General features: G+C 35.0%; 1 protein-coding gene and 1 long non-coding RNA gene across 6 annotated transcripts in view; both read left to right on the top strand.

Annotated features, from left to right (window-relative positions):
- Nkain2 (sodium/potassium transporting ATPase interacting 2) overlaps nucleotides 1-6,223 on the top strand; it is a 1,006,098-nt gene that overhangs the window by 506,935 nt on the left and 492,940 nt on the right. The gene's annotated exons all lie outside the window — the stretch shown is intronic.
- The window catches only part of LOC116097892, a 5,749-nt gene continuing 2,443 nt past the window's right edge, over nucleotides 2,918-6,223 (top strand). The window contains exon 1 of the long non-coding RNA XR_004121605.1: nucleotides 2,918-2,972. This is a non-coding gene — a long non-coding RNA (uncharacterized LOC116097892). The remainder of the gene's footprint in view (nucleotides 2,973-6,223) is intronic.

Here is a 6,223-nt window from a genome sequence, read left to right as displayed (position 1 = left end):
CACACATACACAGACCTCTGTGTCTATGGTTGCATACCTAAGAATCCTATGAAAACACAAAATCAGAAACCAAAATACACACGCAAAGGACCTACAAGCTTAAAAGTCTATACTGCCTCATCATGAGACAGAGTCTCCAAAGATACCGTCAGCTCATTTTGTGTTGGCTGTCTACTCCTATTATGTAGCCTACCCTTAAAAGTCGTTTGTATTTCTAGTGAGACTCACTTGAAGAAAAAATTTTTTTGATTTACAAATGGTTATCAACTGAAGGTAAGTTCTAGATTAGGTATGGAAACATGTCATTTTCTCTCAGTTTTGCAATTTTACTTAGATTGTTTTCATGCATGTATATATTTCATACATGTATATATTCTATTATATCAGGTTTTTTTATACAACCCCTCAAATATCTCTTAGTGGCTGTCTCTCTCTGAATTTCCACTCGTGCCCACATCTTTCCTCCTCCACAACACTCCCCCCATTTGATCCTCCCATTTCCATCACCACCTATCTGTCTGTCCATCCTTTAAATGTCTATTTATTCTATTTCCCTTTCCTGTGTAGTTCCACCTCTGCTCCTTAGTTACAACTCTGTAATCATATGGATTGTAGGCTTCTTATTAATGACTTAAGAGCTAACATTCATTTACATAGGTAAATACATTTCACATTTGCCTTTCTAGATCTGGGTTACCTAATTCAGGATGATTTTTTTTCTAGAACTTTATATACATTTACCTGATAATTTTATTTCATTTTTAGTTGCTGAGTAATATTCCATTGTGTAAAGGAACCACATCTTGTATACATTTGTCTATTAATGGACATCTAGGCTGTTTTTAATTTATGGCTATTATGAATAACTGCTTCCAGATTTCTAAACTAAGTCATCACATTTATAAAGTCATTTCTACCATGAAACAAAATAAAAATGTCATCTTTCTACTGGATAAATACTAGTTCACTTCTATAATTGAATGATGCTGTAACTTTAATAAAGAACACCTTATTGCTTACTCATAGGCTTCAACTTCAACCTTAAATGTTCTAGGCCTCTGTGTCACAGCCAATCCAGAAGTCCCGATAAACCCAGAATTTTAATTCTTTCCAGAGTCTGATTTCACAGGTTTGTTGGAAACAGAAAATTTGTATTTCTCACAAAAATTCTGCAAAATTTTCCAGTCTAGGAGTCCCTCTAAAAAAATAAATAAATATATAACAACAAGATCCACATCTTCAGTAATTCCAAACAATACTATATGTCTCATTTTTTCCAGATTATGTGTAAGAAGTACTTTGTTTTTCTTTCCAAGGAAACTTTGTTGTTTTTGCATCTGAGTGTCAAATTCCTCTGCTTATTGAATCCCCATATTAACACAGTATACTTCTAATGGCAAAGATATGGGCTCTAAACAGGTGTGAAATATGATGAAAATCTCAAACCACCTTGGGCGTACATTATGTAGAGCACTCTGAGAGCACGTTATGACCTGGAGCTGAGGGAGGATACTCTTGTTCCTCTTATTTTCTCTCACACAATGTGAACTAATATTATGTTTTAATTTACCACTTTGTCCCTTTTACTGTTTGCCTCTGTGTTAGTGATTTTGCTAAATAAAACAGCCTCAAAGCATGGTGCTAAAATGCTGGTTAGGGTCCCAGAGTACAACAACGTGGTCATGTACATTACTAAAGAAGCTTCATTAAGTCATAGAGTTTGATGTTAGTATTCAATGTGTACTAAGTAGATGTCTTCAAATAGAAGTGTACACATAAGAAAGATCATGTGTTATTAAGTATGTTACCTGGCTCACGGGGACCTAACAGTTTCTTCCAGAAGCAGAGATTCATTAGTCACTAATTAAGGGTTTGCCTTGGCTTGGTAAGTCTTGAGTTCTACAGGTAAATTCTCTTTGCATACTGCCCTGTCCTCATGATGACTTCTTTCTTTGTACTGCATCCAGACGTTTCCTCTTGTGTCTAAGACCCATGAGAGAATGTTAGAAACAACAATTTTTTTAAAAAGCCTTAATAATACTGCTGTTATTTTGTTAGAACCCCCTGGGCTGGATTGATATTTTATATTTATATGATTACACCATTGTTAAGCAAAGCTATGGTTACTTAATGAGTATATACAAAATATTACTCAATAAATTAATGCAAATACAAATCTATTATCTCCATGGAGGAGCATTTCAATGTTAGCATAGAATAGTTTAATTATTCTTTGTAACCTAATGAAATTCTGAGGAGACAGGCTTCTTCACAAGTCTGTGATGAGACTGGATAAGAGATAAAATGACTTTTTAAATGATACCAATATATATACATATACATATATAGTACAAATATATATGTATATATATATTTCCCTTACATCCTCTCATATTTATATGTGTATGTATATAATATCCTACACACATATAAATATGTGTATATACACATACAAACACACATACACACATGTGAACCAGTGAGTAAAAAAATAAAATAATAAAATAAACATTTGCTGAAATGTCAAATGAGGAGGAATAATATATATGTTGGAATTCCTACCGCTGTTTCCACATGGTATTGTGGTAATGGTGAGAAAAGAAGTCTATCTTATGGGTCATGCTCAAGCTAGATATAGTTCTTTTCTTCTCAGCACACCTGTTTCTTGTGAATGTGAGGAGTGAACCCAGGAATTTTAGGTGTTATATCATAGGCCAAGTCCTCTAGCACTGAACTACATCTGGAGCTGCTCATTGCCATTTTGTATTTGTTTTAGCATCTTGCTAAACTGCCCCCGAGCAGCCTGGAGTTAATTATATATTACATAGCCCATGCTGGCCTTATACTGTGATCCTCTGAGCTCAGCCTCCTGAATATCTGTGTTTACAGGTATATACACTGAGTTTGACTGTTTTCATTTTTTCCAGCCTTAGTTATTCAGTATGGCTGCAAGATTGATGACAATGCTCATGGTAGGTATCCCAAAGCTCTTCAAATGTGTAATTTTTTCTCATCTTTGGCACCATTTGTTTTTGCTTTTGTTTTTAATTTTTTTAATTTCCTATAAAGACTCTCCTATCAAAAACATAGAGGAGAATTGGTATTATTTTCCATGAATTTCTACATACAAAGGCCTTAAAAAATAAGAGTCAAGCTTTTATTGACATAATAAAATTCTATATTTTGTATACTTAATATTAAAATTAATCTATTTTTAAGAGAAAAGGTTTTATTTTGACCTACATGTTATAATACACTATGGACAGAAGTCAAGGCGGGAATCTAGAGGGAGGAACCAAAGCAGAGACCATGGAGGAATTGTGCTTATTGGCATTCTCAACCTGCTTTCTTTTTCTTTCTTTTTTTTAATTAGATATTTTCTTTATTTACCTTTCAAGTGTTATCCCCTTTCCTGGTTTCCCCTTTGAAAACTCCCTATCCCATCCCCCATCCCCCTGCTTCTATGAGGGTATTCCCCCATCTGCCTACCCACTCCTACTTCCCTGGCCTGGCATTTCCCTACACTGGGGCATTGAGCCTTCACAGGATCAAGGGCCTCTTCTCCCATTGGTGTCTGACAAGGTCATCCTCTGCTACATAAGTGGTTGGAGCCATGAGTTGCTCCATGTGTACTCTTTGTTAGTAGTTTAGTCCCTGGGAGCTCTGGGAGGTCTGGTTGGTGATATTGTTGTTCTTCCTATGGAACTGCACACGCTTTCAGCTTCTTCAGTTCTTTTTCCAACTCCTCCATTGGGGACCTGTTGCTCAGTCCAATGGTTGGCTAGAATAAGACAGCTCTCAGGGAACTTGAAGCAAGGTGGTTTACTGACCATTTGGGAAGAACTTCAATATGTCAATTAGACTGATGAAACAATTAAAAATTGGCTTTGAAATAAATTCACTGAATCAGAACATTGCTCTGGGTTAACAGTGTTAATAGTTGAACGGGACCTTTTATATTTAATAAGTTGGTCAAACATTAATGACTGCAATGAGCAGACAGACTTTCTGTCCACTAGAACACATGTAGTTTGCAGATGAAAGGGTTTTTTTTCCTGATCCAGACAGGAACCTGTTTCATCTGTGCTCTCCTGATCCTAAGTGATGTAACATGTTGAAGGACATGTTTGTTTCTTAGCATTGCTTTTTGTGAGATGAATAGGTATGGTCTGAAACCCTAGCACTATGCTCCATAGGATTAGTGAGCAACAAATATTCATTAGACAGTGAAACTTGTGTTGTGATCTCTTGAGTAGTGCCCTCTAGAGCTCCAAGTTCAGAGCACCCTACAGTGACAACTGACATTTGGAAAATTATTCTTGCCAAAGATTTACCTGTCACCTGGTGATGTGCTGTTTTTATGTATCAAGAAGGGGTTAATATGTGTCAGTAATCACAGTGACCCCCTGGCCTTTTGTTTTCTTAATTTGTCAGTGGCAATTTGGCATCATGTAACCTTTTAAAGATTGGGACTCTGCTTGTCTTGTCCACTAAAGCCTAACAAAGAGTAGCTATTCAACAAATATTTGTTTAGTAAACAAGACGCCTCAAACAGTTGAGGACCTGTCTGTGTGCACTAACAGCACTACCAATCTTACTGAAATCTCTTGATTCAAACTCTCTTCAAATACTAATCAAAGCACACAGAAAGCACTTTACATCAGGTAAGACTCTCCTCTGCCTATGAAGTAGAAAGTTGATTATCATTTATTTAGGATATCATGTGGGATTCAGAGTTCTTAATTTCAGCTCTTTTCCCACCCCAAGGCTATCAAATGACCATGAAAAAGAGTAAAAATACTGAGTATCTTCATAAATTATTTTATGAACATTGAAGCACAGCCAAAGCTTCCAGTTTTTATGATCTTATGAATTCTCCAATTCTAACTTCATATTAACATCTGCTTACACATATTACTTTAGATTGCTTCTATGAAACTATAATACCAAGATAAATTATAATTACCCACTTTTGTTTTGACAAGGAGTTACATCTTGATTCTTCATGAAGACAGAAGCAGGGCAATGTAGAGGCATACCCTGCTAAACAATAGCAAAGGTCTTTAGATATGAAATATTAGTTAAATTCATCATTGTATAAACATAACATCATAGCATTAGTGTATTTATGTAGACCAACTGCATCAACATGGTGGAGACAGGATCTTTTTGAACAGCTCCCTTGAATAAATATTAAGCAATGGCTGTGTCTACTCTTTGAATGGTATTCATGTGTCATTTAAAAACATAATGATTGCTGTCTTTTGACTGGGTTTGAACATTCCTGAAGAGATGAAAATATACCTTGATGTCTGTTGGCTCTCGAATTGACTTCTTCTTCTTCTTCTTCTTCTTCTTCTTCTTCTTCTTCTTCCTCTTCTTCTTCTTCTTCTTCTTCTTCTTCTTTTTCTTTTTCTTCTTCTTCTTCTTCTTTTTCTTCTTACTATTATTATTATTATTATTATTATTATTATTATTATTATATTGGAATCAGAATGACTGATTTTTAAAAAATAACTGCTCATACCATATCTACTGTTTTTCTGTAGTATCTAGTACCAACTAAGGTATACTCATAAGATATGCTATTTAGTCTTTGCTAAGTAGCAAAAGAGGATGCTTTGAAAATGCTTACAATTTCTCTATTATACTTTAATAGAGATAGAAAAAAATTAATTGCTCAGATTACTGGGAACATTCCCCCCTCTCTCGCTTTCTCCCCCTCCTCTCTCTCCCTCCTCTCTCTCCACTACTGCCCCCTCTCTCCCTCTCAATTAAACCTCTTACACATGAGGAAAAAAAAGTCGAGATTAATTTTCTATTATGCAGTCAGAAGAGCACTTTTCCAACAGGGGTTTGTTCTTGTTGTTTTTGTCTGCTTGTTTGTTTGTTTGTTTGTTTGTTGGAGGGGGAACTGGGAAAGGAGAAATCATATGACATGTAAATAAAGAAAATATCTAATAAAAAAAAGGACAAAACACAATGTGACAAAAAATTTCAGGAGTAAAAATCTAGACCTAGGCTCCACCACTGCATCCAACTCTATAAAAACTGATTTCTTAATTTATGATAAAAAATACATTTGTCTCCAAATTTTTAGAGACTTGCTTTTCTTGTCACAAGAAAATGTAAGTTGTTCACAAATATCATAACTATTTAATAACACTTCCTTGGTGAAAGAACTTCATTAAAATAAAACAACATGTAGAACTACAAAAAAAAT

This window comes from Mastomys coucha, unplaced genomic scaffold (genome assembly GCF_008632895.1).
Source record: "Mastomys coucha isolate ucsf_1 unplaced genomic scaffold, UCSF_Mcou_1 pScaffold2, whole genome shotgun sequence".
NCBI classification, from domain to species: Eukaryota; Metazoa; Chordata; class Mammalia; order Rodentia; family Muridae; genus Mastomys; species Mastomys coucha.
This window is presented reverse-complemented; position numbering and strand designations above follow the sequence as displayed.